Raw genomic sequence first — 27810 nt, forward strand, 5'->3', positions numbered from 1 at the left:
GAAAGAAAAATGGAGTTGGAGGAATCAGGCTCTCTGACTTCAAACTATACCACAAAGCTAGAGTAATCAAGACAGTATGGTACTGGCACAAAAAACAGAAATATAGATCAATGGTGCAGGATAGAATGCCCAGAGATAAACCCACACACATATGGGCACCTAATTTATGACAAAAGAGGCAAGAACATACAATGGAGAAAAGACAGCCTCTTCAATAAGCGGTGCTGGGAAAACTGGACAGCTACATGTAAAAGAATGAAATTAGAACACTCCCTAACACCATACACAAATATAAACTCAAAATGGATTAAAGACCTAAATGTAAGGCCAGACACTATAAAACTCCTAGAGGAAAACATAGGCAGAATGCTCTTTGACATAAACCACAGCAAGATCTTTCTGGACCCACCTCCTAGAGTAATGGAAATAAAAACAAAAATAAACAAATGGGACTTAATTAAACTTAAAAGCTTTTGCACAGCAAAGGAAACCATAAACAAAACAAAAAGACAACCCTCAGAGTGGCAGAAAATATTTTCAAATGAAACAACAGACAAAGAATTAATCTCCAAATTATCCAAACAGCTCATGGAGCTCAAAATCAAAAAAGCAAACAATCCAGTTAAAAAATGGGTGGAAGACCTAAATAGACATTTTACCAAGGAAGACATACAAATGGCCAAGAGGCACATGAAAAGATGCTCAACATCAGGAATTATTAGAGAAATGCAAATCAAAACTATAATGAGGTATCACTTCACGCCGGTCAGAATGACCATTATCAAAAAATCTACAAACAATAAATGCTGGAAAGGGTGTGGTGAAAAGGGAACCCTCCTACACTGTTGGTGGGAATGTAAATTGTTATGACCACTATGGAAAACAGTATGGAGGTTCCCTAAAAAACTAAAAACAGAACTACCATATGACCCAGCAATCCCACTACTGGGCATATACCCTGAGAAAATCATAATTCAAAAAGAGTCATGTACCACAATGTTCATTACAGCACTCTTTACAATAGCCAGGACATAGAAGCAACCTAAGTGTCCATCGACAGATGAATGGATAAAGAAGTTGTGGCACATATATACAATGGAATATTACTCAGCCATAAAAAGGAACGAAATTGAGTTATTTGTAGTGAGGTGGATAGACCTAGAGTCTGTCATACAGAGTGAAGTAAGTCAGAAAGAGAAAAACAAACACCATATGCTAACGCATATATAAGGAATCTAAAAAAAAAATGGTACTGATGAACCTAGTTGCAAGGCAGGCATAAAGAGGTAGACATAGAAAATGGACTTCAGGACATGGGGTGGGAGGGCGAAACTGGGGCAAAGTGAGAGTAGCATCGACATATATACACCACCGAATGTAAAATAGTTGGCTGGTGGGAAGCAGCAGCATAGCACAGGGAGATCGGCTCGGTGCTTTGCGATGACCTAGGGGGGTGGGATAGGGAGGATGGGAGGGAGGCTCAAGAGGGAGGGGACATGGAGACATGTGTATGCCTATGACTGATTCGCTTTGTTGTGCAACAGAAACTAATACAGTATTGTGAAACAATTATACTCCAATAAAGATCTATTAAAAAAAAATAAGGTGAACAATATCTTTGCTATTTTAAAAAGTAATTTCCAACCTAGAGTTTGATATCCAAACATGCTCTCAATTAAGTATAAGAGTAAAGCCATTTTTAGAAATCTAATTTTAAAAAAATCTTACTTGTTGCACCTTAGGAAGCTACTACAATATGAATTTAAACTGAAATACAAGAACTAAGAAATATTAAAAGGTAGCAATATCAACATCGTATTTTAGAGTCACAGAAGCAGATAAAAAAGAATCAATTAATAGAGTTAAAACTGGGTATCTGGGAGCTAGGAATGAAGATATTTTGTCCTAATACGCTTTGTAGAACTGCTGAACAATTTCAATTATATGCAAGTATAACTTTGACAAAAATAAAATTAATTTAAAAAACATGAAATGAGATAACATAATTAAGGTACCTTGCACACCATACAGTATCAGTAAATTCCACTTTCTACCTAATTATCTAACTGTGGGACCTCAAACAAGTCATTTTCCTTGCTAGGTTTGAGTTTCCTAGTTCAGTAAATGAGAGAATTGACCTAGAGTACAACCTTTTTAAAAACTAAGATTTTATTAATCTACTTAATATTCACTAACACTTCAGTGTGGTTATACAGATGCCATCTTTGAAGATTAGTCCCTAACCTTAAGGCTTAACCTTTTATTATAAGCATGTTTTTAAAGCATGCAGGATCTAAAATAAACTTGCAAGTTGTTTTATTATTATAAAAACTTAGATGACATGGACTATCTAAAAGAATGTAACTTTCATGTCTTCCCATATTCCACAAAAGGTCAGTATACCTACTTTTCCCTTCCCCTCCCACTGACAGAAAAAATGTCCCCTCCCTTTTAGAGAGGTTAAGTGTATCAGCAACAAAATAATTCCCCCCAGTCTTATAAATTGGATGCCACCAGAGGAGCATGGTGATTTGACATATATAAATTTGCTTCACAGTGCCTGGTCCACAGTAGACTTTAAATAAATACTAGTTTATAGGATCATACGTCTACAGTATATATTGTATTTTGGGGCAATTAAGAAAAAAAAAAAAAGCTTCCAGAGTCTTGGCTGCCATACTCCACTGTCCAATTGGCAAAAAGTTTCTCCTAGAAAGAAGCATGCACTCCCTCCTCAGCGTCCTTGTCAGGGCTGATGCTGCCGTAAGTGGCTCTGGCTAGCTCTTCTCCTCTCTACCCTCCACCTCTCTGGACTGGTTCTTCATCCTTACAAGTAAATCAAAGGGAAATTAAAATTGAACTTGGGAAAGATGGCTGGTGGGAGTTAGAAACAGAAGAGCTAGTGGGTTTGGATGTTTTATACGATCCCTTCTTCTCACCCCCCCACACAACTCAATTAATTTCAAGTTGAAACAGATTTATTTATACCCATATCTTACAGAACATTCTAGCGAAGTTTCCTTGATTTGGGCCAATTTCTAAGTGCTTGCCTCCCTTTTATTTTAAAAGAAACTTGAGACTTTGGTCCTTATTAAAGAGGAAGAAAGCATCACTGACGTCCAGCTTTCCTCCAGCTCCTCTGAATTTGAGCAGACTGTATGACTCATCTTTCCTAGAAATACAACAATGAGATCATCATGTCTGTTTCCTTCCCACTCTGAGTACAGTTGAATTGGTTTCCTCTGCGTTCAGGGTTAGTTGTTTTTTTTTTTTTTCTGAAACAACATTTGCTTGTTAATACACAAGAATTTAATCATATAATTGGAACACAGCAAAGAAGAAAATGAGCAGAGCTAAATACATTCTTTCTTTCAGGTAGCTTAGTCCCTCTCCAAAAGCAAAATTGTGTAAATGATGGAAAGAGATACATCTGTATTTTGTTTTATTACCTCCTAGGACAGGGGACTCACCATTTCCAGAGGCAATTAGTTTTGTTTTTAACAATTCCCTTAGATGGTTCTTACTTACACGGACCTAAACTCCGATGGGCTATAGCCTTTATTTGTTGTCCTTAACCCTGACTTCCAGGATCGAAGAGAATAAGCCTAGCTCTCTCTAGCTGACATCCCTTCAGACATTCGAAGACAATTATCATATCACATGATCTGTTCTACCTCAAGTGTAGGGACCATAGAATACGGTTTACTTCACTTTAGCTATTTAGTTGTGTTTCTAGATGAACACTTTGTCCTGAACTAACAAAAACCCCTCAAATATCGGGTTTTACATTTCTTTAAATTGCTGTTTCACCAAGTTGACAAATTGCTACCATAGAACAGGCAAAATATCTTTTCTCTGAATTATATGGATAACTTGGCATTGTTGCTGTACAACCTGTATCTAGACTATGTTTATTACAAAATTTTGAGCATTTTTTTTTCAATTTCTTAAACTATTCCTGAAAGATGGTGTCTAAATCAAATTACTACATCAATCCATGTGTGATTCAATTTTTAATTCTCATTTATTCATTCTATATTTTTTCTGTGCAAGCTGAATGTAACAAAGTGTATGGTACTTATTCTATTTTTGTGGGATATTAATGTTCAAAAATCATCCTACCAGGCTATTCTCAGATTCCCCTTGAAATTGAAGTTGAACAGAATGCTAGATTTATACCCAGCTGCAAAAATAAGGTTGCCCAAAGGAACAAACAAAACAAAACCAGAGCATTAAGAAAATATCTGAATATCCCAAATAGAATTCCAGCCGCATATCTATACACGAGGAAGCACAAAATGAAATGGAATTTTAGATATTCAATCTGGAAAGAATCTTATGATTTACCATGGAGCTTTAAGGGTACCAGTGAGTTAATTTTCAAATGACTCTTGAAAGTGCAGACTCAGAACTTTAAAGCTAAAAATAGAATCTAGAGCGACAAAGAGCTCACAGTTAAAAAATAGACTCAGAAATTGGGCAGAATGGAACTTGACTCATTCTCTTAGATTGACCACTGAAAATTGCAATGAGAAGTGCAAGAGCTGAAGGTTCTCTCTTGCAGATACAGTCTTTTCTTTCCATTGTGCCCCAGGAGACTGACTTACATTCTGCAGCATCAACCCCTTTGACTTCTGAGTCAGAGAACCTAGAAGAACATTGGAGCCTGGAGAAAAAGAGACGTCTGAGGAGTTATGCTCACATCTCCTGTTCCCATCGGGCCAATGGTTTAAAAGTAGCTACATCTCTACCAACACACCGCTCCTACCAGGCAGCCCCTCTCCCATGGCTCCAGCTGTCTTGGGTTTCATTACTTTGCTTCCTCCTCTGGTCCTTCCAGGCTTCGAGGCAGTAGGTAGAAGCTCCCAGCTGGGATGAAGACTGTACCTCTGCCTATTGGTTCTCTCAACCCTGCTCACGCCTGTATGAATAAGCTCTTCATTAAACAGCCTTTGCTTACTCCTCTGAGCCTGTTTTCTGCTGAAACTGATTGCTACAGCACCTGCAGGTATCACACGGTAAGAAAGACAGGTGAATATTTTGGAGGCAAACACACGTATTTGATGTTTCTGGAATTACAGTGGATTCAGAGTAAGAAGACCTAGACTCTATTCTTAGTACTGCATGTACCTGCTTTGCAGCCTTGATAAAGTTAATTATAACCAACAAGGACCTACTGTGTAGCACAGGGAACTTTGCTCAATATTATGTAACAACCTAATTGGGAAAAGAATTTGAAAAAGAATAGATACATGTATATGTATAACTGAATCACTTTGCTGTGAAACTAACACAACATTGTTAATCAACTCTACTCCAGTATAAAATAAAAAGTTTAAAAAATTAAAATTAATTATCCTCTTGGAGGCTCAACTTCCTCATCCATAAAAAAGGGATAATATTTAACTCTCAGCCTCACTGTATAAATTAAATTGTAAAAAGCTTAATATAGTCATCCACTGCTTTTTCCTGAATTTCTATCTCCTTTGGTTTCTGATAACATTTTACAAATAACTAATAATATAGGGGTTGTTCCCACTATTTATCTTTCCAATCCAGTCTCCCAATATCTCTTGGATTTACTCTTCACTTTTCTTCCTTCTCCTCCAAATCCCAAAAGATCCTGTAAGCAACAGCATAGGCACGCCAATCCTGATCTAGTGAGTTCAGTGTCTGTGCGAGGGCCACCCAGGCTGGGAGTGGCCCACTTCGGGGAAAATCTGTTTCCATCAACCCCACCTTCCCCAAGCCCACCAATAAACACTTTCTTTATATTCACTTTTCTGAGGTGCAATTAAGTGGTTTGGACTAAGTGCCTTGTTTAACTTTAAGACTTTGCCTGAGTATTTTCAGAGCTTTTATAGGAATGCCTTTTCTGGCTGCCTCCATGTTGGGCCAGGAGAGGTTTGAGCTTAAAAGATTCCCACTCTGACTGTACTAAGTTTTCTGCTTCTCTATTGAGTTTATTTGGGAAAGTGGAGGGAAGAAAAGCCCAACAACTTCTCTTCCCTGAAAGCAAGGTAAGTAAAAATGTAAACTGCAATATGTGTTTAAAGTCATTTCATGAAATTTCCTTTTATTGCAGCACAGTTGAATTGGATAAGAGCCTGACTTTCATAATGGGCCTGACCTGGACCACTTCGGGACTTCAGTACCCTTAACCATTCTGAGTTCTGGTTTTCTCATTTGTAAGACGAAAATAATAATACCTTGATGAGGAGTTGACAATGATAAAGGACTTTGGGGACAATAAGATAACATATGAGAAAATATTCAGCACAGTGGTACCTCATAAGCCCTCATAAAGAGCTTCATTATGTATGATTTTTTTTCCTTTCATAGTATATGTTTTTTAAAAGGCCATGTTCACTCCTTTTTCTACATTTGAACTATTTCAACCAGCTTTCTACCAAACCCTGTTTCTTGATAGTCATTGTGTTTTCTGTGCATAAATTGCTAGCTTAGAATATATCAAAATTGTCAATAAAAAAATGAGTGATTCTTTCAGAATTTATGTGTAGCTGGGAAGCTGAGTTTGGATGTTTGTTCTCCACTTAGTAAGCCAAGGGAAACTGTAAGACTAATGAGAGTAGTAATAGCTACTCCTCATAAAGGGCTTACTCAGTGCCAGGCACTATTGTAAACATCATACTTACTTAACTCATGGAATCCTCATAACAAAGCTGTGTTATAGCTACTATTACCCCCATTAACAGGTGAGAAAACTGAGGGATGGCGTTCCACTTGCCCAAGTGTTATAGGCTGAATTATGCATGCACCCTGCCCCTGAAAAAAATTTCAAAAGATGCCCATGTCCTAATTCTTGGATCCTGTGAATACGTTTCCTTACATGGCAAAAGGGACTTTGCAGATTTGATTAAATTAAAAACCTTGAGATGCAGAGATTATTTTAGATTATCCAGATGGGTCAAAATCTAATCACAATGGTCCCGAAAAGAGGGAGGCAGGAGGACCAGAGTTTAGAGATGGTATGTGATTATGAAAGTAGAGGTCAAAGTGATGCTGGGCCATGAGCAAAGGGATGAGGGCAGATTCTAGAAGCTAAAAAAAAAACACACAAGGAAAAGAATTCCCCTCTAGATCCTCCTGAAGACACTCAGCCCAGCTGACACCTTGATTTTAGTCCACTGATACTGATTTTGGACTTCTGACCTTCAAGACTGTAAAGAAATAAGTTTGTGTTGTTTTAAGCCACTAAGTTTTTGGTAATTTGTTAAACAGCGATGGGAAACTGATAAATCAAGTAACACACCCAAGGTCATACAATTAGTTTGCATGAGAACGGAGGGAGCTTGAATCCTAACCAAGGCAGTTTGATTCCAGAATCTTTACATTTAACACTAAATATTAATTCTTTCTAAATTTGTTAACTAATATTTAATTAATGTGAATAATAATGTCCATCTCACAAAGCACTTGTGATAATTATTAAAATTCCTGAAACATGTTGTAGAAGATTGAAAAAAATGTGGCTGCAATATTTGTAACTCGATCAATGAAGAGATGGCATTTCCTCACTCCCTGAATCTGAGGCTACCTTCTGACTTGTTTTTGCAGTAGAATGTGGTGAAAGTGATGTCGTGTAAATTCTGCACTTGCATTTCAGAATGCCTTTGCCATCATATAAACAAGCCCAGTGTAGTCTCCTGGAGGATAAGAAGCCATGTAGAGGGAACCAAGGGGCTCAGCGAACAGCCAGCATGAACTGCCGGACCTGTAAATGAGGCTATTTTAAATATTTCTGCCCAAGCTGAACTTCTGCTTTAAGGCAGAAGCCCAGGCAAGACCAAGCAGAACTGCTCAGCTAACCCACAGAACTCTAAGAAATGATTAGATCATTATTCTTATAAGCCACTAAATTCTAGGGTGGTTAGTTATAAAGCATTAGATAACTGATACACATGTAAAGTACATGAACTATATTTCCCCTTTTAGAGTAAGAAAATATTCAATTCCAAAAAAGCCAATTTCCAAACAATGGCAAACGTTGGTTAAATGCTGATTGAAATTAATTTCCTCTCTCAATTTCAGGTCCTGGAAATATATTAACAAGACAAAGTTAATGTCTACAAGAGTGCTAAGGATCTTACATATTAAATGTTCTCAATAACCCAGTCAGAATCCTCATTTTAAGATAAGGAAATTGAGTCCCAGAGACTGAGTCTCTTGTCTGAGGTCGTAGAGCCAGAAGAAGCAGAGAAGTATTTTTAACCTAGATCTGCCTGGCACAAAAGTCCATTCTTTTTCCAAACTCAGCTGAAAATGTTCTTAGCAGTCCCTATAGACATCATTTTGCTCTTATAAATGTGTCCAACTAGTTTTCATCAGTGAATGGAAAATAGCCAAGATATGATATTCTATGAAATTTCCCTTAACACTCAGAATCCACTGGTAACGGTTGCCAGGCAAAATGTCTTATACTAAAATTGCCTGTCTTATAAGAAGATGTTAAAACAGTTTTAAAGAGCCTTCTCCTCTCAACATGCATGATATTGTTAGCTTTGCTCTTTTTTTCTCTCTCTGAAATACAGTGTGAAAAATCCACATCCTAAATAGAAAACTCTGATGTTGAAAATTGCGACTGAAGACAAAACAATTGGAGAAGGAAAGGTGCAGTCAGCTGGGAAGAGTTATTGTCCTTGCACAATCCATTTGGAAACATACACACACAGAACATAGGAGAGAAAAAAAAAAACCTGGTTGTTATTGTCATTTTTCTTGTCTCTCATTTTTGTCTTGTCACCATTTTCAATCAAAGGCAGTGTGTGAGAAGCACATTGGCCTGAATTCAGGAAAGGATGGAAGCGTGTCTAAGAAATATAAACGTATCTCTCATAGAAAAAGCTGTTTATAATCTAGCTCATGTAATAAACTTACTTATTAATCATGTCATTATTAGAATACTTTTGAATAATATTTTTATGATTTTATCCTAGAAGAGTACTACATACTAATTACAAAAAAATAAAAAGAGAGTAAATAGGGCTAAAAATTACTCGTATTTAGAGCCGATTATCCTTGACACGTTGGTATATTTCTTTCTAGCTGTTAACATACTTTGCACACTTTTTTTTTTACATTGGTGGTATAATTTTCTAGCTTTTATAATTTTAATTTTAACATGACCTTTTAATGTTTATTATAAACTTTCATAGAGATCAGTAATTTTTAATATGGGATGGTACATTTCCCCTCTTCAAAAGGACATTAGAATTGCATGAAGGTGCTTTTTGCTCTAACAATGATGGAGGATGTTACCGGCATTTAGCAATAGGAGCCCGAGAATGTTAAACCTCTTGTAATGTGCAAGACAGTCTTGAAAAGCAAAGCATTACCCCAGTCAAGTGCCATTAATGCCTCAGTTGAGAATCACTGAATATAGGGTAGAATCATGATTGCATAACTCATTCATTACTGGTGGGGATGCAAAATGACAGAGCCGCTTTGGAAGACAGTTTGTCATAGACTTACTAACAGTACACATAGTCTTAGTATACAATAGAGCACTTGCACTCCTAGGTATTTACCCAACTGATTTGAAAACTTACATTGATGCAAAAACCTGCGTCATGAGTGTCTATAGCAGCTTTATTGATCATCAGCAAAAACTAGAAACAAACAATATGTCCTTCAATAGGAGAATGGATGAACCAACGATGGTTCATCCATACATAGAACACTATTCAGATTTTTTTTAAAAAAAGCTATCAAGCCACACAAAGACATAAATGAGTTTTAAATGCATATTGCTAAGTAAAGAAACCAATCTGAAAAGGCTACATAGTGTAAGATTCCATGTAATAACATTCTGGAAAAGGAAAACTATAGGGACAGTAAAAAGGCCCGTGGTTTCTGAGGGCTTATAGGTGAAACACAGGAGAATTTCTTATGGTGGTGAAGCTATTCTGCATAATAGGCTAATGGTGGATAAATGACACCATGCATTTGTCAAAACTTATTGAAATTCAAAGCACAAAGAGTGGACTTTAATGTATGAAAAATTAAAAATATTTAGAAGAATGAGGGATCCAGGGATGAAATGTGAACTTTGACAAAGTAACCTAACCATATTACAAATGTATGCAATAACCTTTCTGAAGGGGTTGTGGGGAAGTTGCAGATCTGGCCCTTTGGAAATGAGTGGTGTCTGCAAGGCAAAAGCAAAAGAAACTGTATAAAGCACTGTATTCTAGTTGATAAAATTGCTTCCCATGGGAGTACAGGTTAACAATTCTGATGCCAACATACCTGCATGGTGAAGTTGAATGAGCTTGAAGCATCCTGTAGTGTTAGCAAGTAAGGAAGTGCGCATAAAAAAAAATGAAAAAGAAGACGGTGTTGGAAGTATGTTAAAGGAACACAAAAAGCAACGGAAAGAGCACCAACTGGCTAAAGGTGGAACAATTTGAGAAACAAGATAAATAAGGTAGTATTGGATTATAACCCAAATGATCTCTTCTCCTTGATTTAAAAAATTAGTTTTTTACATATTATTCATATTAAATATATTATTTTTATTTCAGTTACTTTCAATTTTAAAATTTATTTATAAAATCTGTACTCGTAGATACATATCCATATAAGTAAATATAAATAAGTGATTGAATAAATTAAGAAATCACAAACAAGAGATAAATCTCTCACGTAGAAAAATTCCCCTTTGGTAACCAGCAGTTTGTTTTCTATGTCTGTGAGTCTCTTTCTGGTTTGGAAATAAGTTCATTCGTATCTTTTTTTTTTTTTTTTTAGATTCCACGTATAAGCAATATCATAGGATATTTATCTTTGTCTGGCTTACTTCACTTAGTATGATAAGCTCTAGGTGGGGGTGGGAGAGGAATAGATTAGGTTGGGAGTAACATATACATACCACTAGATATAAAATAGATAACCAATAAGGACCTACTGTATAGCACAGGGAACCCTACTTAATATTTTATAATAACCTATAAGGGAAGAGAATCTGAAAAAGAATATATATGTATATATGTTTGTATAACAGAATTGCTGTGCTGTATACCTGAAACTAACACGATATTGTAAATCAACTATACTTCAATAAAAAAATAAAAATAATAAATAAAATAATAAAGAAAAAATTCCAAACATTTCGGTCCACAGTCTACCCTCAAGGAAGCTAAGCATCGCTCTGTGCTCTCTAAGTGTGGGCTGCACACAGTGACTTCCATGCAGGGTACAATACAGAAAAAGAGCACCCTTAAACGGAAACGCCTGACCAACGCCACTTCAGCTGGGTGATCAGGGTCAACAGCAGTGATGAGTCATGTTGATGGAAGTTAGCCTTGACCTCATGTAATGAAAATGGCACTTTGTCTCTGTGGTTTTCCTACCCAAATCCTATAACTCCACTCTGATAATGAGACAAAACATCAGACCAATCCTAATTGAGGAATGTTTTACAGAATACCTGTCTAGTAGTCCTCAAAACTGCCAAGATTCTTAAAAATAAGTCTGAGAAACTGTCATAGTCAGGAGGAGCCTAAGCGGACATGACCACTAAATGTAACATGATATCTTGGATGGGATCTTAGAAAAGGGAAAAAAAATCGTTAGGTAAAAACTAAGGAAAACTGAATAAATCTGGACTTTGGTGAATAATAAAATACAATTTTTGCTTATAATTGTGACAAATGTACTATACGAATATAGTTATAACAGAGGAAACTGGGTGTGGGTATATGGAAACTTTCTGTACTATCTTTATGATTTTTCCGTAATTCTAAAATTATTCTAAAACTTAAAGAGGTTATATTTAAAAATTTCAACTCAAGGAGGCAATATGACTTATGGAAGTGGTTTTTGATAAGGGATGTATCAGTCCCTGGGTGGAATTTTGTAAATTTGGGGGGAGGCTTCTGTTACAATAATTAAGGGGACATTACTTGAATTAATGGACTAAACAGGGTTGCCAAATGTCCGGCAGTCTGAAGGATGGTCTTGAACAACCTCTGGGTATTCGCGTAGGAAACAAATAAACAAACAAACAAACCCTACTTACAGTTATCTGTGCATAAAACTCAACTTAATTTTATATATAAATACAAAGTATTTTTTCATGATATTAATATGCAATATATGAATGCATTTCTTGTACATATTGCGGTGTGGTTGTAAATTCTTTTCTTTGCAACTTTACTAAGACTTGGTCACTATATTGAAAAATCGTTTAACCAAAGACATCTCTGTTAATGAAGTTTTAATGTCTAATACAAAGCATAGAAGTTTGTGTTTGTATCACATATGCAGTTATTCTTTACATCTGCACAAGTAACTAATACGTTATGTCTATTAGGATAGTTTTCGCTCAGTATTTTCCCCTTGAAACATCTATTACCTTATTGTAAGTTCCTTTTACTTCTCCATTATGTTACATGAAATAATTCTATTTACTTTTTGAAAATATGTGTGTAGGTAGGTTATATAATTTGTGAATTTATTTCCAGGTGGTAGAGAAAGCATTCAACCATTTGTTATAAAATGGGGACATTTGAATCTGATAGGGTTGAGAATCACTAACTCAGTATAAACAGACCTAGGATGGAATCTCTGACAGAGACAGTTAATTGTCTACCAAAATTTTGTGCTACTTTTCTATAGTGGATATCCAACCTACAACTACATTTTCAAACCCTTCTTGCCTCTACTTAAAACTATGTGACTAGTTTTGAGCATTGGATATTGCAAAGTGGCTAAGTTTTCTCTACCTTTTCCTTCCCTGGCTGGAAGCAGGGAACTCCACAGACTTGGGAGATAGATCAGCCACAGCTAGAAAGAACTAAATCTCAGAAAAGAAGATGAAGAATCTCTGATCACTAGAAAACACCCATATTTGACTATGTAGAAGGGAGAAATTAACAGTGATGTCACTGAAATCCTGAGATTCTTGTTACAGCAACTGGCATAACTAAACTAATACACAGAATATCAGCCTCATCACTCACTCAAGTCATTTACCAAGTCTAGGTCCTTAAAAAATCTTTAAAAGGAGGTTAAAATTAGTAATAGTCTTACGGAGTTGTTGTGATGTTTAAGTGAGATCACACTTAGAAAATCACTTGTCCTTAGTGAGCACTAATTAAGTTCCTTTATTCATTGCCTTTCTTATTCCAACTTGTCTATTTATTTACCTGTCATTTAACTTCTAACATCCAATAATAAACTCCTAGACCTCAAGTTCACTTAAACTATGGTAGATTGTAACTAGGGCTCTGAGTGGGTCTTCCTAATCCAGAGATTCCCAGGTCATATCCTTGTCTTCATTCTTTGTATTAAATGTGCCATTTGGAAAATACATAGCCATTACTTTCCCTCTGAACTGAGTCTTACACACCAAAGACTCTGTTGGATAGTTTGCTTCATTCATTCATCAGAAAAATTCAGTGTTTATTTCTTGGTGAAAACTGTAACTATTGCTAATATGCATCACATGTTCCCAAACAGGAGAATTTGAGAATTAATGCAGTGCGGACATAGGAGAAGTTCAGTGTTCAAATAGTGTTTAACCCCCTTGCATAAGTTCCCAAGGGGGCTTCCAGACTTTGCATTTTGGCCCTTGATAAAATATGGGCGTTTGTTTAAAAATCATGTAGAAGCTATGAATATGGAAACACTGAGGCTAATGCCAGTGGGTGCGTCAGCCATTCAGTGTTTCATTCAGGGGCATGGCCCACAGACCCAGAGCACTTGTGACAATCCTTTTCCCCAAATGCCATGCTTCCTATAGGAAAGAGTCAATGAGTCTTTTCAAATAGACTACTTTGTTTGCAAATAATACCTTGTTCAAGACTTCCCAGATTACCCATTTTGGAAAAAACAGAGAAGTTGCCAAAAGTTAAGAAGGAGTTGCATATCTGGCCAAAAATCTTTAAATTCTTCTAGCTTATCACAAGGAACATTTTTCGGCACACCATGAAACCAACAATTGCACTTATTCATATTAATGACATGGGAGCAAATGGTTTCATTGCATATTAAGAATTTCTAAAGCACTGACTTGATCATTTCCTCCTCATCTGAATGATCTGCAATGGTACACTGTAGCCTACAGAAATGGTTTCAAAATATTTGGGGTCACCATTGTATCCTTCCCCACAAAAATTGCATATACGTAGACAAAATATATGGCAGTTTAAGTTCCTTAGGGGCGCCTAACATCAGCACCCAGGACAAGATCGTCCGGCTTTTAGGATAAAGGTCCACCAGCTCAGACTCCTTTCAGTCTCTCATCTGCCTTAGCTTCCTCTCTCGGCCCTTCTCACTCTGCTGTGCCCTCCACCTCCTTCACATCAGCGGTACCACAATCTACATCAGGTTCTTAACATACCCGGTGCATTCATGCTTCTGTGGCTTGGCGCCTTCTAATTTCCTTGACCTGGAAAAGTCAACCTCTTCCCACCATCCGTCTGATTCATCTGTTAATCTTCAAAATGTTAGCTCAGATTCTATCTCCTCTGTGAAAGCTGGTTTTCCAGGTATATTTTCTCACTAACTTCTCTGTGCCCTGATAGCATAGTCTGTATTACTCATTAAAGCACTCATTACTCTATATTATATTAATTCCTGGGCCGGGACTGAGTTCTACTAATATTTATATCTCTAATCTCGAACATGAAGTCCAATAGGAATAGAGGTGCTCAATCAATGTCTGCAGAATGAATGAAGGAATGAATAACTGAATGCTTCCTTTATATTTTAGAAAGAGAAAGGCCTAAGCTTAAATTTGAACAATGGAAACAAAGAACAGCTCCCAGCGTCAGGAGCAAGGCGTCAGCACACTTTACCAATGAATGGTGATTGCCAAGCTGAGTTAATTAGTTTGTTTCAGATCACATCAGAGGCTGTGTCAAGAGTTGAGTACAGGAACAAAGTACCGGCGCTATATGAAAACACAGCGACCAATAAAATTGTCAGGCGAAGAAGGAACAGTGGTTTCAATGGCTTCGAACGGTATTTTATGAGATAAAAACATGCTAAAGGCAAACTGGTTTAAAAAAAAATAAAAACAAACCTAATAAGCAGGAAGGTTGAGTTGAAGTCACAGGAAAGGAGTGAGTTGCCGTCCACATAAGGGTGTAGAAGTTGGATAACAGCACAAATTCTTCACAGATCTGCCTCTCTCGCTGAGAAGAGGCTGAGAATTTACAGAAGATAGAAGTAAGCAGGGTTCCGCAGCTGGATGTCCCCTCCCCTCTGCTACGTCTCTGAGCCCACAGGTCTGGGGCACACCTAGCTCTCTGACACAGGGCCCTCCCTTCAAAGGCTGATGGTGAAGGCTGGCAAGCACGAGACGAGAAATCAGGATTCAGGATTCAGGATTCCAGTACACTCTGCAACCTACTTGCTGTGGGGCTCCAAAAAGGTTATTCACACACCACCCAGGATTTCTTTATCTGTTAAACTGGGCCATCCATGCCTCACTCATGGGTGGGGTGTGAAAGGGGAAGAACACAAGAAGCTCTGTGCACACCAGGTGGCATTGTGAGCATTTATTTATTTATTTTATTGGAGTATAATTGCTTTACAGTGTTGTGTTAGTTTCTGCTGTACAATGAAGTGAATCAGCTCTACGTATACATATATCCCCTCCCTCCTGGACCTCCTTCCCACACCCCCATCCCACCTACCTAGGTCTTCACAGAGCACCGAGCTGATCTCCCTGTGCTATACAGCAGGTTCCCACTAGCTATCTATTTTTCACATGGTAGTGCATTTATGTCAAACCTAATTTCCCAATTTGTCCCACCTTCCCCTTCCGCCCCGTGTCCACATGTCCATTCTCTACATCTGCGTCTCTATTCCTGCCCTGCAAATGAGTTCATCTGTACCATTTTTCTAGATTCCACATATATGCGTTAATATACACTATTTGTTTTTCTCTTTCTGGCTTACTTCACGCTGTATGACAGATTCTAGGTCCATCCACATCTCTACAAATGACCCAGTTTCATTCCTTTTTATGGCTGAGTAATTAATATTCCATTGTATATATGTACCACATCTTCTTTATCCATTCATCTGTTGTTGGGCATTTAGACTGTTTCCATGTCTCGGCTATTGTACATAGAGCTGTAATGAACATTGGGGTACATGTGTCTTTTGAATTATGGTTTTCTCAGGGTATATGCCCAGTAGTGGGATTGCTGGGTTACATGGTAGTTCTATTTTTAGTTTTTTGAGGAACCTCCATACTGTTCTCCATAGTGGCTGTATCAATTTACATTCCCACCAACAGTGCAAGAGGGTTCCCTTTTCTCCACACCCTCTCCAGCATTTATTTGTTGATTTTTTGATGATGGCCATTCTGACCAGTGTGAGGTGATACCTCATTGTAGTTTTGATTTGCATTTCTCTAATGATTAGTGATGTTGAGCATCTTTTCATGCATTTTTTGGCAATCGGTATGTCTTCTTTGGTGAAATATCTATTTAGGTCTTCTGCCCATTTCTTAACTGGGTTGTTTGTTTTTTTTTTTGATATTGAGCTGCATGAGCTGTTTGTATATTTTGGAGATTAATCCTTTGTCAGTTGCTTCATTTGCAAATATTTTCTCCTATTCTGAGGGTTGTCTTTTTGCCTTGTTTATGTTTTCCTTTGCTGTGCAAAAGCTTTTGTTTCATTAGGTCCCATTTGTTTATTTTTGTTTTTATTTTCATTACTCTAGGAGGTGGGTCATACATACTTGAATTCGCATGTGTGTCTTCCATGAAACTATGAACTCTTTGAAGGCAGGAACCAATTCTTACTTATTTTTACTTTCTGAGAGCCTGGAATATGATAGACAATTAATACGCACTGATAAGAAAAGAAAGAGATATTTAGTGCACACTTACTATAAAAATGAATTCTGTACTGTGATAGTTCCTGGAGGACAAACCATGAAAAAAATAAAGATTAAACCATGTTTTATTAGTCCCTAAGAAGATTAGGATCTTCCGATGCAGACAAGACATAGGCTACTTGTAAGGTATTAGCATAATATAAAACAACATGTCAATAAGTCCTCATGACACAGAGCAGGAGGCAGGTGTTATAGTAATTGGGCAAAATGAAGCTCTAGTCCTTGTTTGTTTGTACACAGCTCTTCACACACCTTTTTAAGTAAATAAAGAATATCTTTCAATGACAAAAATGTTCTCATATTTCTCAAACATGTTATTCTCTCACTTCATCAGGAAAATTATATGAATTTGACTTTAATTCACTGGATAGAAGTTCTTTGAATTCCAAACACAAATACAGAAGCACAGTTATTAGTTTAGCTGAAACATCTGTTTCCAACTTCCTGAAAGGAAAAGCAGAGGTTGCCAATGTATATACATATATTTGAAACAGGGTTTGTACTGCACACATGGATACAATATGCATTTGTAAAAATTTTCCAAGTGGTCTAATGTCCCATTTGGTCAGGAGAAATAAGACGATGGAACCATGTGATACACGAAAATGAGTAAGTAGTGCAATCTCCTCCTAGAAATTCTAGTTTCTAAGAGAGAGTGCTGAGACCGCCACTTAATGGTCAGTGCAAGCCAGATTCTTGCCATTTGGTCTGATGTTTACCTGTGGGTAATGCACCTCTGAAGGATACCATCTCTCAGAAGGGAAGAAAAGTTTCTAGCTGGGGTGGGGGAATGACTTTGGGTATAAAATTCCATAGTCCTGAGTTCTGGCCCATTTTCATTTACAAATTTTTTTATGCCTTTGGAAAAGTCACCTCACTCCATCCTTCTGGGCCTAAATTCTTTCATCTGTACAATGAAAAACACTGACAGGAAATGGGTCAAGGTTTCTGGACTCCAGATCTCTTGAAATAATAATAGTCTTTAAGTCAATAAACAAACAGCCAATAGGAGTGAAGATATAAGCTAAATTTCCTAAACGATAGCCTAATTGTCTCAAGGGGTTAATCATCTGGCACTCATTAAATCCCAACCCACTCCTCTCTCTAGGTAGGAGGGATGTGACTTATCTCAGAAATCGCTGAAAGCAATCACGTTCTCTTCCAGGCTCCTGCCTGAAGACTAAAGTCCCAAAGCCCATATGAGCTGAGTACAGAGGAAGAGAAGCTGAGAACAAAAATCAGCAGGTGTGACGTGATCTGAGATGTTTTGTTTGGGATTTATAGATGCAATGACACAGGAAATCTATCTTCTGACCTGGAGATTTTAACAAAGCAAAACAAAATACAAAGTTAGAGGATCCTAAGGATTCTGGTCATATTATTCCACTGAGCAATAGGACAGACCAAAAAGAATGTTCCTCTTGCTTTATCATGAAGAGCACTGAATGAATGAATGAATGAATGAACGAATGAATGAATGAATATAGGGACACATTACCTAACATCTCTGAGCTTCAGTTTTCTTGTCTTTGATAAAGAGAGAATAACGGCTGCCTTGCTGTTAGGTATTAAATAAAACCAGCAAATGAAAGATGTAGCACAGTACCTACTTTCCATAGAAGATTAAAAATCATTAGCTTTCCTATGCTACAGAATTGCCTTTGCAAAATCACTTTTAATGAAATGGGATCTAATATCAGTCTGTTTCCTAGACCTCTTCAGATGTCTTTTCCTCCTGTGCCTACTGTTAGCATCAGGCACTGGTGCTTCCTGGTCTCTGCTAGTTATATTTTAAAATTCAAAATTATAACTTTAACATGGAATCCTGAGATCTATTTCTCTGTAGTTACCTGGCCCTGAGGTCACTTACTTAGAGGCATGAGATTTTCTCTAGGTCCACTGCTATTGCTTGGGGAAGGAAACACTTCAGATGCGGAAACTGAAGTGAGAAAGTGGCAAGACATTTTTTTGGAGGGTCATGGAAGAAAGGTAAAAACCAGTCTGTAGCATAAGCAGAGGTGGCACCTGGCCAGACACCTTAGAGGGAGGGGGGGAGACAATTAGATGCCTTGGGTGGGTGAGGTGAAGTCAGGGGTGGTAGTGGCCATAATCAAGCTTCATGAATCTCTTCAAAGTGCTGGAGACCCACAGAATACCAGAAAACAGAATCCTCTGAGATTCTCACTGTTTCCTTACAGAAATGTTTGTCAAGCGTTCAAAGTAGATTATGGCTTGTTATCCAAAGAGGGAGCTCACAATATTAAGAATTCCCTGCAAATTTTGATATACTTTAGAAGGGAATGGGGCACAAACACATTCTTTGAAGCTCCAGAGTACAGAAAAGGAATGAATGGGTGGAAATTACACGGAGAGTGATTTTGGATAAATCTAACATAGTTTCATACAGAGTTGTCTGACAATGGGTGGCTTCAGGAGATGTTAAGTTCAATGCAATGCTCATTAATTTAGCCAGGAAGCTAACAAATTCAAATATTAGACAACAGTTGAAATAGATGCTCTAATTGGTTCTTGGAAACTTAGAGTTTCTAATGTTCTTGGCTTTTTCTAAAATGAACTTCAAACAAGTACACTCAGCATCTGCCTCCATCCTCAGTTTCAATCAACTGCAGGTCCAAAGTAGTTGGAAAAAAATTCTAGAAAGTTTTAAAAAGCAACTATTTACATAGCGTTTACATTGTGTTAGGTATTATAAATAATCTAGAGATGATTTAAAGTTTACGGGAGGATATACTTAGGCTATATGCAAATACTGTGCCATTCCATATAAGGCACTGGAGCATCCACGGATTTAGTATCCACAGGGGGGTCCTGAAACCAACCCCCTTAGGAGACAAGGGATGACTGTGTATCCAGTGTTTGCTGGGCACCTCCACAAAGGTGTCCCACAAGTACTTCATACCACACATTTAAAACTAAAATGTGAAATGTGACTGATACGGAGAAATGGCTCTCGTTGTTTCAATTTCCTTTTAGCAGAGCTGAAGAAAAACTGCATTTCCCAGACTTTCTTACAACTATAGTTATAGAAATGAGACTAGTGGAAATGTTTGATTCGGCAATGTCTGGCATTTCCAGAGAGGCAGAGTAAAGAACATCTGTGTGTGTGTGTGTGTGTGTGTGTGCGTGTGTGTGTGTGTGTGTGTGTAGGAAGTTGTCCTATGATACCTCAGATTAGAGCCAACTTCTTGAGCCCTCCTAGGAATTTTGCAAGAACCTTTACTAAATCCCATTTTTGTATAACTAGATAACATCGGTTCTATTTTCTTCAACTGAACCCTGACTAATGTAATATTATGATACTATTTCATACTGCATCTAAACCTGCTTCTTTTCATGTATTCCTTGCCTTGCTGGATGGTACCACCAACCATGTACACCCAGCCATCCGACGGGGATACTGATTTTCAAAACTTAAATCTAATTCCATCTCCCCTATGAAAATGTTTTCTTAATGCTCTTCAGAGCAGCTGTGACCACTCCTTTTTTTGTGCTGACTGTCCAGACTCACACCATAGTTTTATAATTATACTTATTTGCTCCCATTTCACTATGAAGGAATAGAACTGATGTTGATTGGTTGATTGAATACAACAAATATTAAGCATAAAATGATGTTACCAACTGCCTAAAAGGAGACATCACTACAGAGGAGATACGTTGGCATGGAAAGATCCTGCCTCTCCCTCTGGACCCTCACTACAACCCTGTCCACAACCTTGCTTATCCATATGACTCCTGCTGTGGCCAGAAACCGAGCTCCGGGAGGCAAGAATAAAATACTCACTTCTGTATTCTGAGCATCTAGCACAGAGTCTCCCAAAAAGTCTATGTTTCTGAGTGAATAAAAAACCAAATCCTCCCAAACACACATGAATTCATCAATCAAGGCGTCCTTAAGAGAATTTATAAGATTTGAGTTAAAAAAAATCCATTGTAATGTGAGTATACTTGTGGTGGGCATATTGGGACAGGGTTCCCAGTGATCCCTGTCCCCATTGTCCACACTCCTGCGTCATCCCCTCCCCATGAGTGTGGGCTGAACACAGTGACGTGCTGTGAATGAAGAGAGTGTGGCAAAGTGACAGGGTGATGCACTATGGTTCGGTCGTAAAAGATCGTGACTTCCCTCCCAGGGTTTTCGCATAGGATGGCTCTGATGCAGAGGCCACCTGGCCAGGACTTGAGGGAGACTTCTTTCCAGGACCCAGCAGAGAACCAAGGCCCTCAAACTCACAGCCCTAAAGGAGCCAAATCCTGTCAGCAACCACTGAGGGAGCTTGGAGGCATATCCTGAGCCACTTGAACCTGGAGATGACTGTGATCCTTGATGGCAGCCTTGTGAGAGGCCCCAAACCAGAGGACCCAGCTAAGCCACACCCAGATCCCTGACCTGCAGAATGTACTAGAAAATACATGAGCATTGTTTTAAGCCACTCATTTTGGAGAAATTTGTTTAGTAATAGATAACTAATGCAGTGTTCATGTATGTTTCATGTAATTAAATATTAATACCAAGAATACATGAGGAAAGATTATTATCATGATAGATTTTGTTTTTGCTCTGATGTGCTAATCATGACACATGGGTTCTATGGCAAGAACCATAGAGTTGTGGGAGTGCAGGTAACAGCAGAATGGCAGAGTGGAAAGAACTGATTTTTTTTAGAATGAGTGAAAAAGAGCTTGGTGCAAACTTAAGCTCTGCCAGTAATGGTCTGTTGGAATTTTGACAAATTTCCAAATCTGTTCATATGAAGATTGTGTCTCTCACTACCCTAAGGATAAACGGGAGGGAGAACCTGGCAATAAAACTGGAGTCATAGGGTTATAAAGTGTTAGAGCTTGAGGAAATATTGCTTTGATAACCTCAGGTCATAGGACTCCTCAAAATCCCTGCGAAGTTTTGTGTACAGGAGGCACACATTCTGTAAAATGAGAGTAACAGACATAAACTGGAAAAAACTTCATAAATAAACATACAATAAAATTTTAAGTGGTAATTTGTTATCTGTGTCATCCTATATGTGGCTGTTCCTCTCAGTCTGATCAGAGGTCTCTTATTTCTCTGACCTATAACAAAGGAACAGGCTTTCCATCAGGGAGATCTCCCTAAAATAGGAGTGTTCCTAGGATATTTGAAGTGGAAAGAATGAGTGCCCAAAAGAGAGTAATTAGCTTTTATGGGAAATGACATTTAGAGTATGAGATTTGATCCTACATAATACAATTATCTCTTTGAACAGTGACCAGTAAAACTCAATCCCATAGTGCTAATATTTTTATTTGCCGTCTGTTTTAGGGTTGTCATTAATCATGTGTTCAGACAGTAAGAAGACCCCCAGAAAAATGAAGATTCAAACGTGAATATGGCCTCCTGAAAACTGCCAAGATAATAAAATTTTACAAAATATCTATATCACTGAAAATTAATTTATTTCTCAAAGCCTAGATTATAAAAAAAAACTTTGTATTTACAAAGGTATTCATTGAAACACAAGATAATTGTAATTTGCCCTTTCTTGGACATAATTTCCTTTTTTTGGTTTTTTTTTGCTTTTCCAATCTCTTCCCATTCTTCTTCTCAACTTAATGGTGATCACCTAGAGGCTATGTGAAATGATACTTGGGAAAACCGCGTCATTCATGAATGGCTCCCTCAGATTTGAGCTACTTAGTTCAACTGAGACTACTTACTGGGCTTTAGTTACTAAAAGTCTCTTTCAATTGTAAGTGTTCCTATTTGGGATCTGGCAGCAGCTTGCTTTTCTAACATCATAGAACCCTGTATCTTTGGATTTTCTCAGTTGTTGTGGACGTCTATTTGAAAATCAGTCTATTCTTGCCTGAACTCCTCTCTTTCCCGTAAGACTGTGCTAAGTCAAATCAATAAAATTTGACATGCAAGTGTTCTGACTTTTTCCAACTACTTCCTCTAGAGCTATAGAAATCAAGTAGACTGAAGGCAAAAGTTTACCAAATATTCTGCCACAGTAAAACAAAGTCCTTCACTCTTCTGGCCTAATTCATCTTCACTTGCCACCCCCAAACCATCCACTAAGCCAACATCAAGGTATTGGTTTCTATTATCGTTTTGGGGGTAGCATATATTTTTGAAACAAACCCCACACCTCAGTAGCTTAACATTATAGGTGTTTATTTTTCAGTCACATAAAGTCCAATATGGTGTTCAGTGGTGGCTTTCTCATAGTAATTCAGGACCCATCTTGGTATCTTTATTTGGTTTTTCCTCTATAACCTAGGATAATGGAGTTCTATGCACCAGTGAACAAAGGAGGAAGCAACAAGAAACCATTTGTGGGAAGCTATTATAACATAGGCCAAAAAGTGGTACAGTAAGTTCCCTACATACAAACAAGTTCCGTTCCAAGAGCACGTTCATAAGTCCAATTTGTTCGTAAGTCTGAAAAAGTTGGTCTAGGTACCCAACTAACACAACTGGCTATATAGGATTGTACTGTAATAGGTTTATTATACTTTTCACACAAATAATACATAAAAAACAAACACACAAAAAAAATAAAGAAAACATTTTTAATCTTACAGTACCGTACCTTGAAAAGTACAGTAGTACAGCACAACAGCTGGCATAAGGGGGTTGGCATCGAGTGAACAGCCAAGAAGAGTTACTGACTGGAGGAGGGAGAGGACGTGGGAGATGGTAGAGCTGAGGGATCGTCAGCAATAGGGGATGGAGGGCAAGCTGCAATTTCACTCACGCCTGACATGGATGGCACAGGTTCTGGTTCCTTGCTGGATTCAATTCTATCTATAAAGATACTATACTACTGTACTCTATACAGTTCTGTACAGTAAAGTACACAAAAGCACAACCACTTGTAGAGGATGCACGCACGTGACAATGTACGCCAGACAAGTGAACTAACTTACGTGATTGGACATGTGAACACACGTACACATCTTTGAAAGTTTTCAACTTGAAGGTTCGCATGTAGGGGACTTACTGTATATGTCACTTTCATCTACATTTTCATTGGCTAGAAATAAGTCATACGTGGTCATATGAGCTGAAATGAAGGCTGGGAAATGTTGCCTAGCAGGGGTTCAGGGATAAGAGGAAATATGTTCGTGAATACCTACACATTTATAAAAAAATAAATAGCTAAAATGCTTAGTTTATTAAAGGGAGAAATAGAACTTTACAGTAAACCCGTTAGTTGGACACAGCTCATTTTTTCTCCTATGTGCCTGTCTAAACTCTCCTCTTAGAATCTACTGAACTGAATTAAGCTGGGGCCTGGCCTGAGCATCGTGCTGGGGAAACTCGTGGAAAGTCTAAGGAGAGTGGGACCGAGGTTGTTTTCATGCTGGTTTCAAGGACTAAAGAGAAATGGAAACCATGTTGATCTTCCTACCAGGACATTGATCAAAAGTGGCTGAGAAGAGACGTAAAACCAACTTAAAAAGTCATAGAGATTCTTAAGGATATTGAAGATCAAAACATGAGGGCTAGGACTGGGAGAGCAGAATAGGAAAAAGTGTCTGAGATGTTGCCATGAGGTCAAAGGCCATCTTCCTAAGGAGTCTCTTGCTTCTGTTGGGGGTGGGGAATGAGCTGTTCAGCGCTCTGAGCGGATCGGGATACCACCAACTGTTCAGTGACAGAGTTCTGTTTTGTTCTTTGTAAACATGTAATAAATCCTCAAAATCTAAAAGGGGGAAAACGTTCTCACGGACTAATATTGCCTCTGCTGTCACCTTTTTCCCGGCTTTGCAGAGGTTAAAAGGATTATTACATAGCAGCTTCCAAGCATGGAAAAAAGAGGTAATCAAATTGGCCCACATCCTAGGGAAACTGTGAGGTCTTACTGAGCACGTGTGCCAGCAGAAAGAAGCATTTTGAAAGTAAAAAATCCAAAACTCGGTGACGAGGGACCGTCTTCGGGAAGTTGCTTTAATCACAGGATTTCCGCCCAACCCAGAAAGCTTGTGCCCCTGTCTCCTCCAAGTCATATAGAAAATAGGACATTTACCGTCACATTGTATATTTATCCTCAGCTTGCCAGCCATCCGGACAAGATTTAAGAAACCCAGGAGAAGCAGAGTCACTCCCTGAACATGTGCTGTGGAACAGCATAAAGAGTGGAAAGAAGGCTGTGATAGGGATCCGAGGACCTTAACTGGGGTCCAGGCCAACCAGTGTTTGGCCAGCGGCCAGTCACTTGACCTTGCTGAGCTTCAGCTGTTCCATCTCTAAGATGTTTACAGGGCACTCCTCAAGAGCAAGGACAGTATTACCCTCCCTATGCATCCTGAGGCACAGTACAAGTACTCAGTAAATAATTGTTGATATCATAAACAAGCAAACAAACAAATGACTCTGCAGATCATGGATTTGTTGTTGTTTGAATTACAATAATATTATTCAATATTATTAACAAAAGTTTTAATAAAGACATCATATGCATATTCTACGAGTTAGTACTCCATTAAACTTGGTCCTTAAAAAGGCAGATTCCATGGGGATACCTGTTTAATCAGTTGTGTATTCCTATCTAGGTCTTCCCTTTCCATAGCATTCCTTAAACCAAACTAACAAGCTCGACTCTCAGTAATTGGTGAGATAGCTATGTACTCATGAATAAAAGCATAAATTCAATAGCAAGAAAATGTCTATAATGATCTAGGTAGAATCGATATGCCGTGTATTTAGAAGCAGGGGGAATTCAAGACCTGTAGTTGGCAGAAAATGCTTTCCGGATGCAGAGATGCTTGCCATGGATGTTGGAAGATGCTTTGCTATTAAGGAATAATGAGACTTGAAAACAATTCCGGAGTGAGGGCCTTGGGCAAGGAAAACAACATAAGTTAATGTATGATACATGCAGGATGAGCTTGGTGGCTGAGGGATGATGATGCAAGGAGAAGGCTTGGAGATGAGAAAAGGCAGGTCAAGTGGGGTCAGAATGTGGTGGTGTTTTTTTGTTGGTGATAGGAAGTCAGTGACTGATGGCTTTTAAGCAGAGGAATAACATGATCAGACTAGTGTTTTAGAAAACATTATTCGGGTAATAGTGTTTGGAAAATGATTACACAGGAAAAGAGTAAAAATGGGAAATGAATAAACTGGGAGTGTGTTACCCACCTAAGCTCTGGAATGCATTCTTGGACCAAAACATCCTTGGGGTCAAAATGGTCAGGTCAAGGACCGTGGTCAAAACATCCTTGTCCTATTATACAATGGCTGCTTGGGAATCCAAATGATGAGTCACTTGTTACTGGAAGGAGTCTCAGTGGTGATGTTTAGGAAAATTCTTTGCACACAATCTGTTTAAGGAGTGAAAAGGACAAAACACTTGGAATAATGATGACTGTCTGTGAAGCTGTCCAAAAAAGTGATTACTGGGTCTGGGTAAAAGTTCTTCTAAGTCCTGAATGAACTACTTGGATCAAATGATCGTTTGCCAGACCAATCCGATCTGCTCTTAACACACAGACAGGTGCATTAAGTGAAGCCTGGAATATATGCACTTCTCCATAACCCTTTGGTAGGTATATGAACACAGCTTGCGCCAGCCTCTTTCTTTTCTACTTCTCATACATGGTTTTGGCTCCAGGTATCTTGTGAATGAATAAAGTGGGTCAAGAGAAGGGTATATTGCTGCAATCTGTTAAAGAAAAGCAAATCCCAATGCCAAGATCAGAGGAAAATTCTCCTGGGGAGCGAGCCAATGTCACTGTCTTTGATTGGAGAAATGTGGCCAATAATTATATCCGAGCTGTGAAATAGAACGCTTTCCCCTCCTCCAGTTGGCAGAGGGATTTGGACCACATCTGTTAAATATTTATCAGTAGCAGATACTCGTTTATCTTAGTTTTACATTCATGCACTGATCATCAGGATTTTTATCTCATTAAGCTAGAAAATTGCTGGTGGAACCTGATTTCTCTTATGGAGACTGGCGTAAGTTGTAGATCAGAGTTAAAGACAGAATGACCTCTGAGCAGATAAAATTGTACACATAGTGAGGAGATTTGCCCTCAATTGCTATATAAACATTTATTTTTTTTTCTTGAGGTAACTGGGATATGAATTGAACATTTGTAATCTTAGTTAACTTCCAACATTTTGAGACGGTGACTTAAATGTAAAACTTTTCCTAGAATAATTTATGCTTCATGATATAGGGTTATGGTATTTATAATTCTTTAGAGTCATTATTTTTGATGAAAGAAATTTGGTAGTGAGCCAAGCTCAGTGAGTTTAGCATCATGCCTGAATTGTCTCATTTTTTTCTTCAAACATTAAATATAACTGGTATCTAAACTTGATTATTTGGAACCACCATATTTAGCAAACTGGGTACTCTTCAAAAACTCCACCTACTTGATTTCTGGCAAGAATGTAACATGCAAAAGGAACAATAATATTTTTCCAATCTCTCCATTTAAATGAGTCAGCTTATAAACTTTTCTTTCTGCCAAACTTTTTCCCAACTGGAAGAATTTTCTAACATGGATATGCTGAGGCATGATGGCAAAGGAAAGACCACTGTATCATGAAGTAAAAGCCAAGTTCATGTTGCAGATCTGTTAAATGCAGCCATTTCTCCCTTCTAGCCTTATAGTTCCCTCTTTTATAAAATTGGGACAATCACATCTGCCTTGGAGACTCTACCAGGCTATTAGGAAGAAAAAATAATGACAACAAAGGTGGTGATCCTAATAACTACAATAACATCTGATGGGCACTGACTCCATTATAGGACTGTGCTATAAACTCTGCAAACATTCATCATTTAAAGCTCAAAGAAACCTATGAGGGAACTTGAGCAAGTCACACATGCAAAGTAGCTGCCAGCTCCAGAAGTTTGATGCAGTCAACAACCGTAACATGTGAAAGTTTTTACACAGTCTACAAACATAGAACA

The sequence above is a fragment of the Eubalaena glacialis genome, chromosome 14, assembly GCF_028564815.1.
Source record: "Eubalaena glacialis isolate mEubGla1 chromosome 14, mEubGla1.1.hap2.+ XY, whole genome shotgun sequence".
Taxonomy (NCBI): Eukaryota; Metazoa; Chordata; class Mammalia; order Artiodactyla; family Balaenidae; genus Eubalaena; species Eubalaena glacialis.